The sequence below is a fragment of the Saimiri boliviensis genome, chromosome 1, assembly GCF_048565385.1.
Source record: "Saimiri boliviensis isolate mSaiBol1 chromosome 1, mSaiBol1.pri, whole genome shotgun sequence".
Classification (NCBI taxonomy): Eukaryota; Metazoa; Chordata; class Mammalia; order Primates; family Cebidae; genus Saimiri; species Saimiri boliviensis.
The window spans coordinates 8779642-8804359 of NC_133449.1; the positions used below are offsets into that span (position 1 = coordinate 8779642).

At 44.3% G+C, this 24718-nt stretch overlaps 1 long non-coding RNA gene and 1 pseudogene across 1 annotated transcript; both read right to left on the reverse strand.

The window, feature by feature from the left end:
- Window positions 1-24718, reverse strand: LOC141585727 (uncharacterized). Its single transcript, XR_012519393.1, has 3 exons — window positions 24591-24718; window positions 1180-1337; window positions 1-183 (listed from the first exon to the last, which is right to left on the reverse strand). It is a non-coding gene; the product is annotated as an uncharacterized LOC141585727 (long non-coding RNA).
- LOC120368307 (large ribosomal subunit protein eL30 pseudogene) lies at window positions 9968-10321 on the reverse strand (annotated as a pseudogene).

A 24718-nucleotide genomic window follows, 5' to 3' on the forward strand; every position in this document is an offset into this window, starting at 1 on the left:
AAAAGTTTATTTCTCAAGTGATAGTCCAGAGGCGAGCAGTCCAGGATTCGCAGGGTGGCACTGCAATATGAGGTTATTCTATGACTTGGGTTCCATTTCTCTGGTGTCTCTGCCACCTCCTAGAGCACTGTCCTCATGGTATGGTTGAAGCTGGCTCGCCTCCATTCACGTCCATGTTCTGACCTACAGAAAGGAGGAGAGAGAAACTTCAGGTCCCATCACTTTGTCTCTGAGAGGATGACTCAGAGACCATTCAGAGCACTCCTGTGCACATGTCGTCTGCTCAGGCTTAGTCACATGGCCACACCTAGCTGCAAGAAGGCTGGGAATTTGGGGATAGCCATGTTCCCTGCTAACACTAGAGGTTCTATCCCTACATGCAACAAAAGGAGAATGGGCCAGTGCAGTGGAGCACCCCTGCAGTCCCAGCTACTCAGGAGGCTGACGTGGACGGCTCACTCGAGCCCGGGAGTTTGAAACCAAAATAGATGTGTCAGGAAAAAATAACAGAAAAGAAAGAAAGAGAGGAGGGGGAAGGAAGGAAGGAAGGGAGGGAGGGAGGGAGGCAGGGAGGGAAGAAGAAGGAAGGAAGGAAGGAAGGGAGGAAGGGAGGGAGGGAGGGAGGGAGGGAGGGAAGAAGAAGGAAGGAAGGAAGGAAGGGAGGAAGGGAGGGAGGGAGGGAGGGAGGGAGGGAGGGAGGGAAGAAGAAGGAAGGAAGGAAGGGAGGGAGGGAGGGAAGGAGGAAGGAAGGAAGGAAGGAAGGGAGGAAGGAAGGAAGGGAGGAAGGAAGGGAGGAAGGGAGGAAGGGAGGGAGGGAGGGAGGGAGGAAGGGAGGGAGGGAGGGAGGAAGGAAGGGAGGGAGGGAGGGAGGGAGGGAGGGAGGAAGGGAAGAAGGAAGGGAGGAAGGGAGGGAGGGAGGGAGGGAGGGAGGAAGGGTGCTGGGGAACAACTTGGCATCTCAGCTCTGAATATCCCTCCAGAGTGGGCCTCCAGCAGCCAAAGCTCTGACTCGCACCTGTCAACATCGAAGTCCCCTGTCCTATACCCCTGCTTCCTGTTTCCCCCTCCCAACCTCAAAGAATCTACTTCACAAAACCATTCTCTTCCTAAATCCTTAATCTCCAGACTCTAAGTCTTTCCTTTCTTGGACATACAGTGAATTCCCTTTAGGGCATAGACCTTGGATGAATCATTTCCAGGGTGTCCAACTCAGTTCTGGAACATCGTCTTTTATTCTTCCCAACAGTAAAAACAAACTAGTGGCTCTCCCTGCGAGGGAAAGGAATGCTCAGGCTTCCAGAGGATGAGATAAAGTGTTTCCTTTCTTCCAGATGGGTCTAGAGCAACAAAAACAAATTGAAGATAAATGTTAATAGATCTCTATCCTACATTAAATCACAAATACATCTCTAGGTTACAAATGTGTTATGGGCTGAATTGCTCCCCTGTCCCCTCACCCACCACCATTTATGTGTTGAAGTTCTAACCCCTGATACCTGACTAGGACCATATTTGGAGACAGGGTCTTCACATAGATAATTAAGTTAAAATGAAGTCATTAGGGTGGGCTCAATCCAACATGCCTGGTGTTGTTTTAAGAAGGAGGGATTAGGAAACAGACCCAGAGAGACCCCCCCACCTGAAGACAGGGAGAAAGCCACCTACAGGCTGAGGAGAGAGGCCTCGGAGAAGACCAAGTCTGTGGACATCCTGATCTCAGACTCGGCCTCCAGATGGTGACAGGATCGATTTCTGCTAGGAATCTACCAGATGAGATACATCTACTGTAGGTGCCCGGTCTGTGGTACTTGGTTATAGTAGCCCTAGAAAACTAATGCAATATGATTTCTGGGCATAATACAGACATTGTAGCAGGAGGCTTATAAATATTTGCTGATTTATAATTATTGATTATTAACAGAGGGATTTCGCTCAAGAACTACAGGCAATGAATCGACTTCCTGCTAAAACTAGTCCAGGCAAGCTGAAGACCAAGGACAGAGCCTCCGTGAAACAGGCCCACGGAGCGTGAGAAAATGTGGTCAACGAGAGCATCTTTGTCACTGAGGCGGTCTGATAATTACTCATGACAAGCAGCTGCTGTGAAATTTTATCATTCAATTTATTTCAATTTCTCTGGAAATAATCTTAAAACAGTCTCATTTTCCAAGAGAGAAAAAAATAGCAATCCAACATTTCAGGCCAAGGACCTGCACGCTCTACCAAGAAAACAGGAAAGCATGCCTGGAGGTGGCCGGTGCCGAGTCCAAGCTGATGACAGCCCGAGCAGTGGCCTTGGACCTGACTGGGCTGGACAACTGTCCGTGTTCAGAAGTTCTTCAGGCCATTTTGAACAATGCAGAGGAGTTAGACAACATGGGAGCTCCAAGGCTGACCCTAGCCAAGAAAAGCCCAAAGAGTATTTCAATCCAGATGATTCCATATCTGCTCCTTTTCTGTCTGTCACCTCCTTTTAGTCACAGCAGCTGTGGGACATCTCTCTGGGAAGGCAGCAGTACCCTGTTTCACTGGAACATGGATTTGTGTGAGGTGAGAATGCTGTGTTCACAGCAAATGTGGCAAAAACAGTGGTGGTGTGTTTTTCTCCCCACAACTTCCAATTTCTCAGAAAGCTATTTATGAAAAAGACTTAAAACCTAATAGGAATGGGATGGGGTTATAGAAACACTTATATATTTGCACCTATACATATCTCTAGGATGAAAGCTAAGCTGTGAGAAAAACAAACAACGATAAACATGAAATGAATGTTAAGAATCCCCACGTTCCATGATTTCCACTCTTTCTATTTTCATTATTTATTTATTTATTTATTTATTTATTTATTTTTGAGTCAGAGTTTCACTCATCACCCAGGCTGGAGTGCAATGGCGTGATCTCGGCTCACTGCCATCTCTGCCTCCTGGGTTCGGGGGATTCTCCCGCCTCAGCCTTCCAAACAGCTGGGATTACAGGCACCTGCCACCATGCCTGACTAATTTTTGTATTTGTAGTAGAGACGGGGTTTTACCCTGTTGGTCAGGCTGGTCTCAAACTCCTGACCTCAGGTGGTCTGCCTGCCTTGGCCTTTCAAAGTGTTGGGATTACAGGCATGAGCCACCGCACGGGGCCAGTTAATTTCCACTCTTAACCAGATTTGAATCACCTGGGGAGTTTGAACTCTGCACGTGTTAGGGCTGCACTCCCTGAGATTCTGATTCAGTTGATCAAGAGAGGGGCACTCTGAGCTTTTAAAAGAAAACACATATTAAAACTCCCTCCAGATGACTTTAATGTCCAACTAGGTTCAAAATATTTATCTGTTTTACCCTCTACGCTTTGTGGATGAGGAAACTGAGGTCCAGGGAAGAGGAGTAAACTGTGAAAGGCCACACAGCTAATTAGTGGCAAAGCCAAAAATAAAACTGGCGTTCTGCAGCACTGCAGACCTTAAGGAGTTTACTTAACTTCACCTGGTAACCTCAGTTGGCACACCTGCTTACTCAGAGTGTTAGAAAATCAGGAACAAAATCTAGACACTTTTAACTAGTATTGATCTGACATTTGGAGTGACATTTGAATGGGGACTGATTCTACACGTGGTCAGTTATTTAATGAAGATTTCCTGACATAACAACAACAAAAAAAGGCTTCCTGGTATAGTCCTTAAAAAATGGTAGCAGATGGGAACAATAGACATCGTGGGTTACTAGAGAGGAGGGTGGGAGAGGCATGGGTTTCAAACCTTCCTATTGGGTACTCTGCACACTGGCTGCGTGCAATATATCCGTGTAACAAACTGCACAGGCACCCCATGTCTTAAATAAAAGTTGAAATGGCAAAAATAACTAATTAAAAACAACAAAAACCGGTGACAGCAGGTGCAGTGGCTCACACCTGTAATCCCAGCTCTTCAGGAGGCTGAGGCAGGTGGATCACCTGAGGTCAGAAGTTCGAGACCAGCCTGATTAACATATCGAAACCCCATCTCTACTAAACATACAAAAATCAGCTAGGCGTGGTGGTGGCCTACTCGGAAGGCTGAGGCAGCAGAATCACTTGAACTCGGGAGGGGGAGGTTGCAGTGACCCAAGACTGCACCATTACACTCCAGCCTGGGCGACAAGAACAAAATTCCATCTCAAAAGCAAACAATGTGATGACTTGGATAACAATTGCTTACGTAACGAGAATACCCTGCACTAGGTGATATGTTGTCCTTGTGAATTAATATGGAAATGGACACCTGCCGTGTTTGCGGGCAGAAAAACAGGCTTAGAATTCCACCCACCCCTGATGATTATTCTCTGCCTAAAACGCCTCTATGATAACAGACTCACACCCCTGAATACAGGGGTTGGCACGTCATGGGACTGGATCGGTCATGATGCCCTGTCCTTTGAGGTTGGTAATGGGGCCATCCTTCTCCCAAGAGTGAAAGCTCCATGTCTACCTGAGTCGTTTCTCAGCTGGCCTGGTGTCCAGCAGTTGTCCATACAGACTGGGTCCGGCTGAGCTGCCTGAAACCTGAGCTGGTGGTCACAACTGAAAGGGTTATTTAGTAACATCCCCTCTGCCTTAAGGACTCAGTATCGGTGGGTGAAGTCTTCTTTCTCAGGTTTATCTACTGCCTGGCAGCCACAGCAGTTGTAGCTATTTGACATCTCGATGGCTGTCTCTGTCCTGTGCTTTTATCAAAAGAGGCTGAGCCGTGGCCTTCCCAAGGAAAAGGGGACAGGGACGTGTTTTGAGAACAGAAACTAGAGCCTCGAATACTCCAGCTCCCTTTGACTGTATGTTGAAGGAACAGAGCAAACACAGTTTGGTCCTTTTGGGGCCCAGAAAATGACACCCTCAGTAAAGGCCTAAGAAGCAGCATCAGACGCAATCGCTCCCTGACCTTCTCCTGCCCTCCTGACCCTCCTCCCTCGTTCTCTCCTGAGGCAAGCGACAGAAACCAGAATCCTGGTTTCTATCTGCCCCTGGGTGGGCAAAAGCCCTTTCCCCCAAGGCCAACCATAAAATCCAAAAATATGACTGTAATCCCTACCCCTTTGCCTTTCTGTGTGATACTGGCCATAAAGAAATTAATACCCTCGTCCCAGAAGGGCCCTTTCCCACACCAGAGAGATGCAGACAATGCCTCACAGAGAGGCCACAGAGAATCTGAACAAACAGGCAGGCTCTCCCCACCCAGCCTACTATTGGCATTAGACCACAGCCTTTCTGTCCAATCCCCTTTCTACACACCTGTCTATACTTCACTGAACTAACACATAGAAACAGATCATTTTCCCTATATCTTTAGGTCGGTCATTTTGAAGGCTCACATGCCACATAAAACTGTGATCAAATAAAAGTGTGCTTTTCTCGTTAACCTATCTTTGGAATTAGACAGGTTAACAGGAGTAATTTTCCTCCCCTTATGATGGGGAGAAAGAAATTGCCCCTTTCTGCCCCTGCAGCCCCATCCCTCAGTTTAGAATGATCTGAATCCTTTAGGCTACAGTTGCTCTGCTGCCCAAAAGGGATTTGATAGTGTTTAATACGATTTCTTGGAGGCTCTAGGATAGAACTGAGCTCCCACACTAGATTCAACAGACCAAACTGAAATGGAGTTACTCACACTGAAGTTTTCCACTGAAACTAAGTTGTTTATCTGACTTTCCAAAAAATCAGGAGCCAGAGAAAGGTAATAGCCAAACCCCCAAACAAGCCAGTTTGAGTCAGCATGGTAAGGAAGTTCCCTCTGCTTTAATCTTTACAAGGAAAAATAACTTTGCAATTACCAATCTGCTTTCTGTTTTCTGTTTCTGTTTTCTTAGGCCTTTTCTGTCTCTAAAGCCAATCTCTGCTTGGCTCATCAAGATGCTCTTATAGAATGAGGTGTTGCCCAATTCTGGAATTGCAAATAAATGCCAGATCTTAAAAAAGATTTTTAAGCCAGCTGGGTGCGTTGATTCATGCCTATAATCCCAGCACTTTGGTTACCTAAGGCAGGCAGATCACTTGAGCCCAGGAATTCAAGACTAGCCTAGGCAACATGACAGAACCCCATCTCTAAACACACACACACACACACACACACACACACACACACACACACACAAATTAGCCAGGTGTGCTGCCACACACATGTAGTCCCAGCTACTTGGGAAACTGAGATGGGAGGATCACTTGAGCTCAGGAGGTCGAGACTGCAGGGAGCCATGATTGCGCCACTGCACTCCAGCCTGGGCAACAGAGGGAGACCCTGTCTCAAATTTTTTAAAAAAAGATTTTTAAACTGAACTTGTTCTAATTTTGTCTTTTGCCAATAGGGAAATGATTTGTACCAACATGTAGGAATAGCCTGCAGCCTGAGGTCTAGCTCTCTTAGTGATATGATAAATTGTACAGAAAATTGACTTTTGATTAACCCAGCCATAGTAAACAGTCTGTATGTGCTGGGGGTGTTTTGTATCAGTCCCTTTCATCTGGTGAGGACGGAGACGTGTCAACAGTCCCCAAAGTCAGGTGCAGGTAGGGTGCGGGGGGATGAGAATTTAAATCATGGCCTCCCCACAAGAATGGCAAAGACAAGCTACTTTCCCCCGATGGAGTCCTCAGGCTGGGCATGATATTATTGGCTGGTTAGCCCTTGGGGTTCTGGGAATCTGTATAGTTTCTGCCTTATGTCATCGCCTCTATGCAGTTTTTTAGTCTTTGCCATTACATTAAGTTTATAATCTCTTGTTACTGTGTCTGTCCATTAATCACATTGCTGTCCCTTTGTGATAACATGTCTGGAGGTTTAGACCACAGTGGGGCAAAGACTGAACTGTTTCATGCTGTTGGATCTTAGGTTAAGGATTTTTGCAGGAGAATTTCCCCTTCGGTCTGGCTGTTTAGGCCACATGCTGTAGACAATTTCTGCAGGCAGCCCATTTGAAATTCACAAGCACACAGGAATGGGCCTCTTCACTCTCTTTTCCTTTCAGAAAGGCAGATGTTTACTGAATAAGCCGGCTGGCTCCACCAGCCCTCACTCTATTAACCTTGATGGCACCACAAAATGAAATTCACAGTGCAAGCCAGCTCATGTGACCAGCAAGTTCAGAAGATGGCTGGACGGATCTGACATGGTACTTACACGGTCACCTCATTCCAGCACTGCTTTCAAAAGTTCTCTGACAGGAGGCTTTCCGAGGGTGGTGAGTCCAATTTTCCACTTTGACGTGTTAAAAATGATCATGAGTGATACTGAAAATTATTCCACAGATAGTTTTGGGTTGTATGCCAACATAATTTCCTATGCATTAAATGAAATTGCTCTTATAGCATTGAAAAGCCTATATTTTTCCTGTGGAAAAAAATACATAAATTATTCCTCCTAACCCTGGCTGTATGGAACTTGTACTCCCTGGCATTGTGACCCCAGCTAAGTCAATTCATGAAAAACAGGGCCACTTCATTTTTACCGTCATATTTCAGAAAATGGTGGTAAAAATGAAATGGTGCTGTTTTCGTGAAGCCTAGAATCATTCAAAAGCTACCAGGCCCTAAACGCTGAGGTTGCATCTATAAACGGAGACATTAAAATCCTAAATAAATGGTCATCTTGGGAGGACGTATGCCCTAATAGGCTAGGAATGTGTATCAACATCCCAGATAACTCAGCCACTATTATTAGGACGTAAAAAAGAGTGGCGATAAAATAGCCAGTCTTCATAGACACACACCCTGAGAGAGGCATCTGTGTGTGCTTCAGGTGATCAGTGGTGGGTGGAGAAGCACATGAAACTGGGTGGTGCTTACACGTTACTGACTTGTTGGTAGAATATTGCTGGGACCCAGCCTGAGCAACATAGCAAGACCCCATCTTTACCAAAAACACACAAAATTATCTGGGCATGGTGGTGCACACCTGTGGTCCCAGCTACTTGGGAAGTGGAGGTGGAGGATCACCTGGGTTTGGGAAAGTGAGGCTGCAGTGAGCCAAGAACATACCACCACACTCCAGCCTGGGTAACAGAGTGAGACCCTGTCTCGAAAAACAAGAAAAAAAAAAGAATATTCCTGGGGTTTATCTCCTCCCCATCAACCCCACTTTCTAGAGCAACTGACTTACCTTGCTAAGAATTAAGGTAAGGTATATGAAACACATAAATAAAAATAGAGTTCAGAAGGGAACTTGAGGCTGGGCAAGATGGCTCTTGCCTATAATCCCAACACTTTGGGAAGCCAAAGCAGGTAGATCACTTGAGGTCAGGAGTTTGAGACCAGCCTGGGAAACATGGTGAGAAATCCTGTCTCTACTAAAAATACAAAATTAGCCTGGTCTGGTGGTGTGGTCATGGTGGTGTGTTCCAGCTGCTCAGGAGACTGAGGCTGGAGAATTGTTTGAACTTGGAAGGTAGAGGTTACAGTGAGTGAGATGATGCCACTGAACTCAGCCTGGGCAACAGAACAAAACTCCGTCTCCAAAAAAAAAAAAAAAAAAAAAAAAAAGAGGCAGGAGAACTTGATAAAAGGAAGTGATAAAACTCAGGCAAATTCAAAGATGGAGACTCACGGAGTCAGAAACATCAGCAATGAGCACCAGGCCCACTTAAAGCAACACTCATGGGAAGGGAATTCTTGGCAGAGCCAATAACATCTTATAGGAATTCAGTTAAATGATAAAAGAACTTTTGGAAATTAAAATGAAAGGATTTTCAAATTTAGAAAATCCATCATCAAGCTACAAAGAGAATATTTGCCACATCCTTGATCATGGTCCGGTTGACCAGGCAGATGTAAAGTCTACTCTAAATACAGAGCAGAGGCCCAGCACAGTGGCTCATGCCTGTAATCCCAGCACTTTCAGAGGCTGAGGCAGGTGGATGACTCAACCACCAGCTGAGTCTAGCTAAGCCACTTCCACTCCCTGTAGCTCCTATTCTTCACCTGCAGAACATGCATGCTGGATTCTTATACTCCACTGCTGCTCTCACGCTCTAGAATTCTGAGACTCCCAGGAGTCTTTGAGAGATTTCACACAGCCAAGAAAATTGTTACAACTGTATGAAATACTGGCTTATCATAACCAGTGTCAGAGAGTCCTGATGATCACCTGGCCCTGCTCTTCTGCAGTTGCAGAGCTTTAAAAAGTTAAAGAGTGAATGCATAGGTATACTAGGAGGCAGACCTGTTCTGTGCTTCTCCAGAAATCAGAATTAAGATGAATGAGTGGAGGCTAGGCATGGTAGCGCACACCTGTAATCTCAGCACTTTGGGAGGCTGAGGTGGGAGGATCGATTGAGCCCAGAAGTACAAGACCAGCCTGGGCAACATGGCAAAACCCCTTCTCTACAAAAAATACAAAAATTTGCCAGGTGTGGTGATGCCTGCCTGTAGTCCTAGATACTCAGAAGGCTGAAGTGGGAGGATTGCTTGAGCCTGGGAGGTGGTGGTTGAAGTGAGCCAAAATCATGCCACTGTACTCCAGCCTGGGAGACAGAGGGAGACTCTGTCTTAAAAAAAAAAATAAGAGATGAATGAATGAAAATGATCAGGAAGCAGATTTCAACTCATCATGAGAAAATATACTTTGAACACTACTGAAAATATCAGCAATTATGTACTGAATATTACTTTGGACCTATTACTATGCTAATCACATTTATACATATTTATTTCTCATAACCAACCAATAAATCATGTACTATCCCTATTTTAATATATCAGGAGATGGAGGCTCAGAGAGGTCAATTTACTTGCCCAAAATTATGTAGCTAATAAGTGGCAAGACTAGAATTCAATAGTGCTTACAAACTTTAAAAATCTTTGTTCTAGACCACCATGCTATATTGCCTCTATAAAGCCACCCCAAATATCCAGGATTAATTGGGATTCTTATACTCGTTGATGTTGTTCATCAGCAGTAGAAAATTTCAGCCAATACCTCTTTTTAAAAATGTTTTAAAACAAGCTCTGGCAAGTTTTATTAAAGAAAATTTTGCATAGTATGCTTCTCACCAGTCTATTCTGGCATGCTTCTAATATTATCAGAATCACCTGGATCAATGAGAGCCAGTGTGCCTATTCTGTAGTATTTTCCTCATGGTGTGCCCAATTCAATATTATTGTCACTGTAGCGATGGGCACCAGTCTTGGCCAACATTTCATAGCATTCTATTTTGGATTTCCTCAAAGCTGGGAAGTTGTTAGAGAGGATGACCAATTTCACTTTGCTTTGTCCAATCAACTTCAGAATCTGCTTGTACCCCAGCATGTACTTTCTACTTTTCATAGAGTTGATTAACTCCACTGACTTTTTCTTCTCCTTTGTGGCTACCATCCTCCTGCCTAGGTGTTGGATGGCCCCCAACCAAGAGCAGCAACCAAGTTGGAGGAAAGTGAGAAAGGCACCAATACCTCTTGAGATATTATCTTTTTCCATCCACTCTTTTCCTTCTTGACTCTGATTAAATTTCAGTTAGACTTTATCACTTTAGCCTCTCTAACTTATTGGATATCTTTTTGTCTCTCTTTGCTGCATCCTGGACTTCTTCTGATTTAACTTCCAGGTCATCAATTCTCTCTTCAGCTGTGTTGAATTAGCTATTGAACCTAGCCACTGAGTTTTAAATGTCAGCTATAGTGTTTTTACTCTCTAGATGTACTATTTAGTTACTTTTTAAAATCTAACCGTAGTTTTATCTTTTCAGAGATATCTTTAAGCTAATCTTTACTTTTTTAAACATAATAAATGTATTAGTTTCCTATTACTCCTATAACAAGTGACTACAAACTTAGTGGCTTAAAACAACACAAATTTATTATCTTAAAGTTCTGGAGGTCAGGATTTTGAAAACTGGGCTAAAATCAAAGTATTGAAGACCTTGCTTTCAATCTAGGGGAGAATCCATTTTCTTTCCTTTTATAGCTTCCTGAAGCCAAATACATGCCAAGGCTTGTGACCCCTTCCTCCATTTTAAAAGTCAGAAGTGTAAGCTTTTTTCTCCTCTCTGACTTTTGCTTACATGCTTACATTTTTTTCTCTCTGACACTGATCCTCTTGCTTCCCTCTTATAGAATCCTTGTGATTACATTAGGCCCACTTGGATAATCCAGAATAATCTCCCCAATCTCAAAATTATTACTTTTGCCATATCCACAAAGTTCCTTTAACCATATAAAGTAACATTTTCACAGGTTCCAGAGACTAGGATGTGGACATCTTTGAGGAACCATGATTCAAACCACTGTTGATATTCACTCAGGGTGATTGGCAAAATATTAAAGATATATTAGGAAACGTTATAGATTAGTCTCAAACCTTTTGGAAAGCCAAAAGGTTTTATTGAGGCAGGCTGAATGTGGCAGGCCAGTCCATTAAGTTAGGGAGAAGACAGGGATGATAAGAGGCTTTCCCAGTTTAAGTCTGTTTACCCCACATCCCTTTGTCTCTACTCTGTTTACTCATGTAAACTTTGTGCTAGATGGTCCCTCTCAGGGGGAGATCAGCGGGCAATTACCTGTGAACAGTGTTTACTCTGGGCCCAGAACCGGAAGCTTTTATTATTCGTACAACCACTCTTTTAACGTTAATTATCCACAAGTGTGTTAACTTAGAACCTCTTGTAAAATATTGACAAAATAAATGTGTGGACTGACAGAGGGTCTTGGTCAACTGGTTGCATTTCAACCTCTGAAAACAAGCCAGTGGCCATCCCCAGCCCGCTTGTACCACTGTAATGGTGTGAGAGTGCATTCATTCTTCCATCGTTGAGTCAGGGTCTGCAGGCAATTGGTGGGCAATGTCTCAACCCACTACAGTAAGCACAGTTCTTTTATAATCCATGTTTAGTAATTTCAAGATCTAAAAGTGTTCCCAGATTTGTTTTTGTTGTCTGTTTTTCAGATGGTTCTCACACATGTGGCTTGCTTTGTTATGTACTGGGTTTAAAAAAAATGGTGCCCAATAATAATTTACCTAGCATTTTTAGTTGTTTTTATTAGGAGTGTTTGGGCTGAAAAATAGCCCACTATAACCAGAATTAAAACTCAAGCCTCTCAACAATAATGAGCAATGTGTTGCCCACTGACAGTGTGGCAGTCACTGTCCTGATGGTGTTATATACATTCTGTTTAGGAAAAAGCCATGGAAGGGACTGCAGCCCTAAGTACTAAGTTCCCAAACCCAAGACAATTCAAGTAGGGATGACGAGAGCTGAAAGGAACATCATGTTTGCTGGGGAAGAAACATTTCAAATTAGATGTTTAAAAATGATCATGGGTCTGTGCAAATACCCTTATAATTATTACTAAAGAGTTTCATGCCCTTCACACATTCCTTTAGTCGCTTATTATTCAGCAGGCATTTTATCGAACACCAATGATGTATCCATTACTCTCCAGGGGACTAAAAATACAAGATGAAAAGAAATCTCTGACCTTGAGATCACCAATTACTTGGGAAAACAGGTCTGAGTGCTGTGACAAAGGAAAGCGTAGAGGAGGAGGCGGCTCACCCAGGCTTAGGGGAGGCTTGGTGAAGACAGTGGTGCCTGAGCTGGATCTGAAATCATGGTAACAGTTGTCTGGGTAAAGGCTGCGATGGCAGGAAGGGCTATCAGGTGGCGGGAACACTGTTAGCAAACACCCAATGACAATACATACATATGTGGGTTGGGAGCCCAATTACAAGGCAGCTGCAGCAAGTACTGCACTTAGATGTGGCCAAACGGAGCCCCTGTGTGAGCCTTTGGGGGATTCATGTTTTGCAGTGCCTTCCTTAAAGTTTTCAGTCCCCCCAGCACCTGGGACTGATTGGGATATGCAGAGCTAACCAAGAAGAATGCCCCAAGCCTGGACCAGGAATAGTGTGGACCCTGTCCTCATTTCTTCCCTTCAAATTGCTCTTCCACCCTCCAGCCTGAATGTGAGGTTGACCAGATGCCCTGTGGAGCTCCAAAACTCATATCAAAGGTGTTGTCTCCCTGGGCCCAAGTTCTAGAACAACAACACAACAAATAGACAGCTCTAACTGGTCAGCATGGTGTTTCCTGGGATCCTGGGATGGGTAACCAGAACGGTGCTGTGCCAATTTGATTGATTCACACTTGCATTGGACATAGGACAAGTTCAAGTCTCTGAAGTACTAAACACATGGCCGGCTTTTGTGCTTGAACCATATCTGTATGCCCATGGGTTGGCTCAAGCCCTTCTGTGTTCCAACTGCATAGAATCTGTTGGCCTCTGGTCCACAGCATCAAGGATGGCAGCGGGTGGTGGTGTTCTTTACCTGCACACCTGCTGTGGCTGGCAGCCAGGGCAGACACTCCATCCTTTCTGCAGGTCTGTGCCACATGTAGGGCAGTCCTCTAGGGAGCACAGCACCTGTCTCCTCCAAGGGTTTTCAAAGCCTTTGCTCCACACTGTCAGCAACCCTTCTGATCAATTTCCTCTTTTGTCTCCATTTTCAGAATGATGTCCTCTCTTGCCTCTGATCATGTGGTGACATTTTGTTTTCATAGGTTGGTCTTAAGCTATGCCAGATGAAGAATGGATCTTCTTTGGGTGAATAGAATCACTCTTTGCCCCTTGCCTAGCCTCCCCACTAGTGATGGCTTGTGAAAGGAAAGGGTGAGGTCAGCATTGAAAAAGACCACATTCTAGGAGTGCAGCAGTCATGGCGTAAGGTGATCAAGAGAAGACATGGCTACAAAATGTATTGCACCATAAAACCTTAGATAGTAAATTTAAGATAACCAGAAAACATTTTCCTGCACATTCTGGGTGAGACTTGCATTTGCGGTCATCATAAACGAATTACGGTGACAGCCTTTAGGGAGCCATTGGAAGCCAATATTCACCAGGGTCATGATGGAGGATGTGGTGTCCTAGTAATGATGCACTGAACATGAAACAAATGACATCAGGGAACTCCAGAGGCAAGTTGATTTATAGTTTCAATACTAACAGTTACCAAAGAGCCATAATGTTGAGAGCAATAACAGTGTTCCTACTTTTTCCTCATGATGAGACATGAAACTAGCCAGCCAAGGCACATCTGACAATAAAGAACGTGACACGATGGCTCCTGGACCTGAGCTGAAAGAGACAGTGCCCAGACACTACAAAGGCTCTTCATATGCCCTAACTGCAGGATTCACAAAGACAAGCCTCTCTTTTCTACCAATGATTCTAAATCTTTGTTGATAAGTCACTAAAAGTTATATGGCCCATAAATCTTATAGCACATCTTTAATCAAGTTGTTTATAAACAGGGCCCTGCAGAATATGTTTGAGATCTAGATGGGTCCACGTTCAGATGAATGAAACTTTTTTTTTTAAGAGAAGTTCTCTGTTGCCCAGGCAGAAGTGCAGTGGCACAATCGTGGCTCACTGCAGCCTCCACCTCGCATGCCCAAGCAGTCCTCCACCTCCGCCTCCCAAGTGGCTGGGCCTACAGGCATGAGCTACTGCACCTGGATAGCTTTTCTAAACTTATTTTTTGTAGAGATGGGGTCTCACTATGATGTCCTGGCTGGTCTCAAACTCCTGGGCTCAAGCAATCCAACAGTCGTTCAGACAAAATGCACGGAAGTGTACTGACCACAACTGTAGCTATATTCTATTCCTCCTCCTGACCAACAAGAGATTTCCAGCTAAGTGGATAACAACGAAATGCCAGGCATTGCATTATGCAATTTCACTCCCTGGGATTGGTTACCCAGCTAAGGGAATGAATGAACTTTTAATGTGTAAGAACTCACCACAGTGACACACATCCATATTTCAGTAAATATGTTGAGTAAAAACTCAGAACGAACTCTAACTAGGATATGAAAGAAAAACAAAAGTAATCTCAGTATTTTGTTCGAAAATACCCAGGAGTTCAAATGTTTTATCCCTTACAATGTCAGGTGCAGCTAAAAAGCTCTTTCCTCTGGGTAACGAGGCTTTTGGAAGGAGGTGCCTTTCCACCCCTTATTTTTCTTCTCAACTATTAAGTTCTCTACAAGAGAATGTAATTTTAGTTCTATTTCTGGCTATGCTACAGTATATCCATGTTTAAAAGCCTTACTTATTTTAGGTAAAACTAACAATCCCACATTAAATAAAGTAGACTTTACAACTGTGGGTATACTTAAAAGTCAGGTTCACATAGTTACTGTTAATATGAAAAGAATTAACTATCCATATTAGAAAATTCTCCGGCCTCTATATCCTCTTACAATGGAGGTGGAGTAGAATTTAATATTTAAAAAAATGTGAACAATTTATCCAGAAGATTCACCTTTCAACTCACTGACCTTAGATTTTAACTACAATGTCTGCATAAATATTAGCTGTATTATCTAATCAGCTAATCATGCTGGAAGTGACTCAGTATGGGACAGTAAGATGTACATCAAAGATGAACAAGAAACCAGGGCCCCTCTAAAGATTGTTTTCTTTTAAAACAAAACAAAAAATAATAACATTTGGCCAGGCACAGTGGCTCATGCCTGTAACCGCAGAACATTGGGAGACCAAGGGGGCACAGATCACTTGAGCCCAGGAGTTCAAGACCAGCCTGGGCAACATGGTGAAACCTTGCTTTCGCAAAATACAAAAATTAGCCAGGATAGTGGCATGCGCCTGTGGTCCCAGCTACTTGGGAGGCTGAGGTCAGGGAATCGCTTGAGCCCAGGAGGCAGAGGTTGCAGTGAGCTGAGATTGTACCACTGCACTCCAGCCTGGGTGATAGAGAGAGACCCTGTAAATAAGTAAGTAAATAGATACAAACAACATAATAACATTAAAGTAAAATTTTAGTCAGTAGTCATAACCTCACTATTCTAATACCGTAACGATTTTCTCCGTTTATGTCTTCGGTTTTCTGCCGTATATGAACATTTCCGTGGGGTTGCCATCATACCATGCTTATACGTTTACAGTTTGCCTTCAAATTTTTCTATCATAAAATACTTAAAATAACTCACACTCTTAAAAATCATTTTTTTAAAAAGCTGTGTGGTGATAAACTGTTTTTTTAAGGCATTCTCTTTTGGCTGGATATTTTAGTTACATCTGCGCTCAGGAACCAGCTGTGATTAACTCTTGCTGACTGGCTTCATTAAGATTCGAGAACTGCTGATTCACATCCAAAAGTACATTCACCGTGATCAAATCCACGGGACAGAATTCTGTTGATGTGCTAATTAATAAGACACATGGCTCTTTTATCAGCTGCTTCGTCTTTGAGTACTTTTCCAAACATTCCTTTCGGGAACTAATGCATCCTTTAATTTTTTGTTCTTTGTGCGGCTTAATGAGGTCTTGGTTACAACCTGATTCAAGGGAGCCATGCCACACGATGCTGTTCTATAAACACAGTAATTTGATAGGTGATTAGTGGCTGGGCAACCCTGGCCACAGGCCCCAGGTCAGCTGCATGTCCTTCTCCCTCTTGGGGCCTTGATGGAGCCAACAATTCTAAACAGTTTTCTGATGTGGTGATTGGACTATTTAGAGTATTTTTGTCTTTAGTGGGGGTAGGTACACTAACCTACTTGGGATTCCGAAGTATACTCATAGGAATTGAGAATTGGGAGAAGTTAATACCCTTGATCTTTTGCAAAATATAAAGTTGAGAGTGAAGACTATCTATGATAACTCACAGCAAATGCTATTTAAACCCAGCATTCCGTTCAAGCCCAGCTAATAAGCAGCCCTGTGACATAGGATATGTGACAGAAAACCTATTTTGTCTGGATTAATTTTAATCCCAGTTCTGTCACTATCTAAATGACCTTAGCACCTAATAACATGGAACATTTATCAAGCCTCTAGTATGGGCCAGTCACTGAACAATATAAATAAAAACATATTTAATTCTCACATCCTACAAAGTAGAGACTATTATAATCCCCATTCTACCAAAAAAAAAAAAAAAGAAGGCCTAGAAAAATTATATAATTTGTCCACCATTATGAAGCTATAAATGGCAAGGTCAAAAATGTTAACTTTAAATTAAAATATAACATGTAAACAGAAAAAATGTGCACACCTTAAGTGTACAGTTTGGTGACTTGTTACAAAGTGAATACACTCATGTAACCACTAGTGTAACCCCAGAAGCTGTGCTCATGGTCCTTTCAACAACTGCCCATCACTCCTCCCCAAAAGTAACCATTGTCCTGACTTCTAACACCACATCTTGGTTTTGCCAATTTTTGGGCTTTCGTGCAAGTGAGAATCATACAAAATATGGCCTTTGGTGCCCAGTTTCTTCCACTTAAGGAATTGATTCTTATGTGTGGTGTAAGATAGTGACCAGGTTTCACTGTATTTTCTCCATCGCCGTTTGTTGAAAAGCTGTCCTGTCCCCACTGCTCTGCTATGGTGCTTTTGTCACTAATCAAGCGTGCCTGTATGTGTGGTCTTCCGGACATTCTGCTTTGTTCTGATCACCTATTTGCCTCTTCTGTTTCAATACCACCCGCAAATCTTTCCAAAGTCTTGGTATCGAGTTGAGAAATCCTTTCAATTTTGCTCTTCAAAAATTGCTTGGTTATTTGAGCCCTTTTGCATTATCATATAGCTTTTAGAACCAGCCTTTCAGTTTTTGCAAAATACCAACTGGATTTTTATTGAGATTACATTGCACTGGAATAGATCAATTTGAGAACTGACCTCTCGAGATAATTGAACTTTTAGTCCACAAACATCTCTCCATTTATTTAAGTCTTCTCTTATATTTTTATTATCGACTTATTTAGAGACAGAGTCTTACTCTATTGCCCAGGAGTGCAGTGGCACTATCTCAGCTCACTGCAACCTCCACCTCCTGGGTTCAAGAGATTCTCATCCCTCAGCACCCCTAAGTTGCTAGGATTACAGGCGTTCAACACCACGCCCAGCTAATTTTTGTATTTTTAGTAGAGACAGGGTTTCCCCATGTTGGCCAGTCTGGTCTCAAATTCCCGACCTCAAGTGATCCACCCGCCTTGGCCTCCCAAAGTGCTGGGATCACAGGTGTGAGCCACCATGCGGGCCTTTTTTTATGTTTTTAATAATGTTTTGTCATTTTCATCATAGAATTCTTAAAGATGTTTGTTAGATTGAAATCTAACAAAATTATTTGGTTTGTTAGATTTGATGATGTTTAAGTTTTATCTTTTAAAATATTATTTATAATTGTAGTTTTATACAACTGATTTTTGTTAATTGGCTGTTTCCCACAACTTTACTAAATTCACTTTTTTTTTTAGATGCAGTCTTGCTCTGTCACCCAGGCTGTAGTGTAGTGACATGATCTCAACTCACTACTACCTCCGCCTCCCTGGTTCAAGAGATTCTCGTGTCTCAGCCCCTTGAGTAGCTGGGATTACAGGCATGCACCACCATGCCTGGCTAATTTTTATACTTTTAATAAAGACAGGGTTTCACCATGTTGCCCAGACTGCTTTCAAACTCCTGACCTCAGGTAATCCACCCACCTTGGCCTCCCGAAGTACTGGGATTACAGGTGTGAGCCACTGCTCCCGGCATAAATTCACTTATTAAGTCTAATAGTTTATCTGTCTCATTGTCTTATTCTGTTCTTAGAGGGAAAATTTACAAAAATTCACCTTCATATGTTAGCTGTGGATTTAAAAAATAAATACATTTTTATCAGATTAAGGAAGTTCCCTTCTACTACAAGTGTGCTAATAATTTTTTATTAGTACATGTTGCATTTTATTACATACTGTTCCCACGTTTATTGACAGAACTGTATTTGTCTTCCTTATTCCCTTAATGTGGTAAAGAATCGTTCAATGATAAATTAACCTTGCTTTCCTGGAATAAATCCAATTTGGTTGTGATGTATTCTGTTTTTCACATAGTGCTTTTTTCTGGTTTGCTAATATTTTATTTAGGATCTTTACATTTATCTCTTTGAATTAAATGGGACTCTAATTTTCCTTTCTTGTAATGTTCTCATGAAATTTTGGAATCAGGTTTTTCTGGTGTCATAGAAATCTTGAGGAATCTTTCCTATTTTTTCTGTTTTCTAGAAGAGTTACATAAAATTGATGATATTTCTTTTACAAACGTTTTTTAACATTCACTTAAGAAGCCATCTGGATCTGGAATATTCTTTATGGGAAATTTTTTAAATGCTGTGTTTAATTATTTAGACTTTCTATTTATTCTTGTATCTGTTCTGGTAACTTTTGTTTTTCTAGGAATTTATACATTTCATCAAAACTTCCAAATTTACTGGCATAAAGTTGTTAATAATGTCCTCTTATTTTTTTAAAAAAAAATGCCTTCAAAGTATCTCTAGCAAGCATGATTTTCACTCCAGATACTGTTATTTGTGCTACCTCTGTTCTTCTTTATCAGCCTATCAGGAATTTATCTATTTTATTAGTGTTTCCAAATAACCAATTTTGGTTTTGTTCATCCTGTATTGTAAATTTGTCTTATATTTAATGAAAATCTACTCATCTTTTTACTATTTATTTTCTTTTACTTTCTTTGAATTTAATTTGTATTTCTTTTTCTAACTTCTTTTTTTTTTTTTTTTGAGACCGGTCTCACTCTGTCGCCCAGGCTGTAATGTAGTGGTGCGATCTCGGCTCACTGCAACCTCCATCTCCCGAGTTCAAGCGATTCTCCTGCTTCAGTCTCCCAAGTGTCTGGGATTACAGGTGCCCACCACTGTATTCGGCTAATTTTTGTGTTTTGGGTTTTTTCGTTTGTTTTTGTTTTTGTTTTGTTTTGTTTTGAGATGGAATTTCGTTCTTGTTATCCAGGCTGGAGTGCAATGGCGCGATCTCGGCTCACCGCAACCTCTGCCTCTTGGGTTCAAGTGATTCTCATGCCTCAGCCTTCCAAGTAGCTAGGATTACAGATGCCCACCATCATGCCCAGCTAATTTTTTGTATTTCACCATGTTGGCCAGGCTGGTCTGTAATGCCTGACCTCAAGTGATCTGCCTGCCTCAGCCTCCCAAAGTGCTGGGATTACAGGCATGAGCCACAATGTCCAGCCTCTAACTTCTTAGCTTATTTATTTTTAGACTTTTTTTTTCAATATATCTCCCTGTAAGCATAAGTTCAATTACACCTCACAAATTATATTTACATTTTAATTCAGTTCAAAATACGCTCTAATTTCCATTGTCATTTTATCTTTGACCTGTGGTTTGTTTAGAAGTGTATTTTTAAATTTCCAAACACATTGGGATTTTACAGTCATCTTTTTGTTGTTATTTTCTAGCTTGATAATGAAAGAATATAGTCCGAGTGATTTACCTTCTTCAACATTTTAAAATACTTGTTTTATGACTCAGTGCGTGATTGCATTTTATAGAAAGATCTGTATGCACTTGAAATCAATGAGTATTCTGCAGCTGTTAGGGTTCAACATTCCATGTCATCTAGATCAAGTTTGTTAAATGTATTTTTCATATCACCTACATTTGTTCTGATGTTCACCTATTTATTCTACTGTGTACTGAAGGACTTGTTAAATTTTGCTACTATGATTATGAATTTGTTTATTTCCCTTTACAGTCTGTCCGTGTTTGCATCATATATTTGAAGTTATGTTATTAAGGCGCACACACATTTTTAAATTATTACATCTTCCTGCTGAATTGAATATGTGGTCATAATGATGCCCATCTTTGTCTCTAATAATCCTTCTTGACTTGCCATCTACTTTGTTTGATATTAGTACAATAGCTCAAGGTTGAACAAGTTCTTTCAATTTCTATTTGGCTGAGAGTTTTTGTCATAAATGGAAGCTGAATTTTGTCATGTACTTTTCCTGCATTTATTGAGATGATCATAGAGTTTTTTCCTTTTGTCTGTGGATATAAATTACGTTGATTGATTTTCCAGGCAAGTTGTTTATTCATTCATTCATCTGGCCATTATCTGTAAGTGCTCGTTGCCCCTAGGACCATGTTGGGTGTTGGAGATGCGCCGTGACTGTGGGAAGGTCCCTGCCTTCGCAGAGCCAAGTCTCAGTCTACCTCTTGAGCTGTAAGGTGAGGTTGCCAGGGGTCCCTGGCTCTGAGGTCTTTGCCTTGTATTACTTCTGGCTTGAGAAGTGTGCTGCCCCCATGGACCTGAACCTTGCAGTTCTCTCGAACTTCCATGGGAGAATGTGTTAAGCCCCAGGTACCCCCAGGAATGAGGCAAATCAGGAGATCTTGGCTGAGGAAACTGAAAGCTAGCCTTGCAGCTACTACTGATAAGTTAAATTTTAACTCTGGACTGTGATATAATCCCTGAGAGACACAGCAGTTTGTCCCTGACTTGTCATGGCTGGAGAGCGGAGGTTATAGCGCTGGTATTCGTGACTTTCTTCTCCACCTAAGAGGGAGGGGGACTAGCATTCTTCCAAGATTTTAAAAATTAAAAACAATAACCCTACCATCCTTTCTCATAAAAAAAAATGTCGTATCAAATTAGAGAAACAATACTATTAGCTAGGCATGGTAACACCAGCCTGTAGTCCCAGCTACTCAGGAGGCTGAGACAGGAGGACCGCTTGAGCCTAGGAGTTCAGGGCTGCAGTGAGCTGTGGTCACACTGCACTCCAGCCTGGTGACAGAGCGAGACCTTGTCTCAAAAAAGAAAAAGGAAGGAAAGAAGGCAGGCAGGCAGGGAAGGTGGGAGGGAGGGAGGGAGGGAAGGAACCGAATAATATCAAAGAGATGTGTTGGACCAGTCCTGGGTGTTGACCGCAAAACCCACTCTGAAGCTTCTTTTCCTATAAGGCAAAAGTCCTGGTCATCTTGAAGCCCCCACCGTCTCTCACCTGTGCTGCTGCGGCACCTTTGTAGCTGGCTTCCTGCCCCTGGTGTTCCTTCCCGCTGATTCATTCTCTCCAAACTGAGACAGGGGCTCATCCTGAACTAAAATCCAGCCATAAAATTTCTCCGCTTAAAATTTCCCGCTGGCATCTCAGAACCTTCGGGATGAGCCTCAAACTCCAAGCCCACGAGCACCAGGCCTCCACGGCCCGGCTCCTGCCCCCGCCCGCACGCAGCCTCCTCTTCCCCACGTCCGCCTGGCCCTCTGCACCCTGCCACATGAGCCAATGTGCCAGGACCTCATGTCCCCGCGTCTGCCCCAACTGTCATGTGCCCCCGCCACCTGCCCTTGGTGGACCCGACTTCCCAGCAGTGACTCTGCAAATGCCGCTTGAGTAGCCATTCAGACGAAACCCAGCCCCTCTTCCCGCCTCATGCCCAACAGGGTCACTTGACTACTGGATTCAGGTTCAGGTTGACCAAACATTTACTGAGCACTAAGCCCCTGGCTGGAACTCTCCACACCCACCACGTGGATCGGTGGCTTTGGGAGCTGCGCGGTGCCGGAGCAGGAGCTCAGAACTAGAGCAGCTCGAGCAACCAGGGGTTTGCTGGCTCCCTCCCGACGGGAAGCTGGGTTCCTGCTGTAGAGCTGCAGAAGTACACGGTTACCCAGCAGCCCGGGAGTCCTGACCCCGCAGTCTTCGTAACTCTCTGAGACACTAAAGTCCTCCTCGTGAGAGTTGGAGGACCCCTTAAGGGGCATGTAGTTCAAACCCTTAACCCGTCTCCCTAAAGTCTCTCATTCCTGCTCTGGTGTGTAGTAACTGACATTTGCTGAAAGCAGCACCCCCCCCCCGACGCCACCCCGCAGTGGGAGAATTCACACTCATGCTCCCCACCTTCAGCTGTACATTGAAAACCAGTGGTCCAGAGTCCCTCCGCAGCAGGAGAAAATGATGCATGGGAGACTTGGTGCTACATACAGTTTGTACAGTAAGTGGGTATGAATGATGACACCCGCAGAAGTAGGTGGAATATGGCGATTCTTGACCCTTCTAAAGAAAATAATACGATATGTTCTTTTCTGGCTTCTCAAAGGAGGGTACCTGTGTGCCCTGCAGATCTGGGGAGCTGGGCCAGAGAGTGGATGTGTATCTTCCTGAGGGGTTAGTTTCACTCAAAGATTTGAGGTGAAACCAGTACCTTCACTGGTCAGTGACTGAAAACATTCCTTCTACAGAACTGTGAGCATGGATGCATTGGAGTAGGACAAAGACTTGGCACACTTCCTAAAGCTACGTTGGGAAACGTGGGGAACCGCGCTGCTTTGGGGACTCGGATATCCTTCTCTGCAGTGAGGGGAGCTGGGGCAGGAGGACGCTGGCGCTGACCGGTGACAGTGCAGCGTGCACAGCTCTCCCCGGGGCTCTGCTGGGTGGAGACAGGAGCGCGCGGAGGTGGCACTGCCCATTTCCCAAGAGTGAACACTTCTGTTTGTTCTTCTTGTCATTCATGCCTTTTTAAACCCTGCAGGCTAAAACCGTGCATGTGGCCAGAATCCAGTCCCTGCCTGTGGCCCTGATGCTGCCCTGACGTGGTCTGGGTTTGGGTATAGGAAGTGCCAGTGCCCCTGCCCCTGCCTCTCCACATACACACACACACACACACACACACACACACACACACCACCCTTGCCGACACCCCTGCTACCACCCCGCCACCACCCCACCCTCCCACCCTGGTGGGGCTGACAGCTGAGAAACCTGGAAGTGCTGCCCAGGCCTGCTTGATATTCCACAGAGGGTGGCAGCAGCGCTCAGAATCCTCAGCTGAACCTGCCCCGCTGCTCTGGAGGCCGGAGGGCGCTTGGCAGAACTGCCAGGAAGCGAAATAACAAACAGTCTCCAAAAAGCCCACAGTGCACTGAGCCCGGGAAATGCATGGCCTCTGCTGCCCCCACCCTGTGAAGCTCTCAGGGCCAGAAAGAGGAGACAGCTGATGGCGGAGTGGGGTACGCATCTCCTAAGTAGGCCCACCCCATCCAGAGGGGTCTGAGGGACCCAGCCAGCCCCACAGGAGGCCTGACCAGGGCCGGCTTGCGGGTTGCACAGGGCCCACCCTCACAGTGCGACTAGCTCTGCAGGACAATAGAGAAAGGATGCCCCGGCCCCAGGGTCAGATCCCTAGAGAGTGACCTCTGAAGTCAGGGAGGAGAGGAAAAGGAACTCAGAAGGAAGTGGGGGCACAGATGTGTGGCGGGCAGGACAGACACCTTGCTGGTCCCCCCATTTCCTGAATGGGAGAAACCTGTTAGCATCGCCAAGGGAGGGGATCGGGGGTGTCTGAGCTAGGACCTCTGCAGACTGATGAATCAGCTGGACCCACAGAGAGGCAGGGTTTCCCTTGGTGGCAAAGGCAGGCAGTACCCAGCCCCATGGTGGTCTCCTCCAGCAGGGGTCCCATCAGAGCCATTGCTCCCTCCTGAGCCTGCATCTCTCCTGTGGAGTTCCACTCAGTGGCCTGCCCGAGGGGGCTCGCACAGCCACAGGGCCGTGGGAAGGGAATGGTCCAGGCAGGACGGTCAGGCCGGCTCCCCTCCCCTGCCCCGGCTCCGCCAGCTCCTCCCAGCTTCCCACCCAGGCATAGAGTGGGAGGGCAGGGTGCAGTGGCAGGGGTGGGGGCAGGGGCTCAGGGGTGGCAGCAGGAGCCCGAGTGCCAGGAGCTACAGACCACCCATGCCCCCTTCGCAGAGGGACAGAGAGAGCAACTTAAGCCACATGGACTTTCCTATTATCCCCAAAGAAGAGGGTTCTACCTGCACAGTGGTGTGAGACGCAGACGGAAAATGGCCTTTTGGTGATCAGTCAGAGGGAAGGTCTGGCTGACTCAGTGGGGACCGGGCAGCAGGGCAGCAGGAAGCCCTCAGGGAAGCTGTGGGACTGG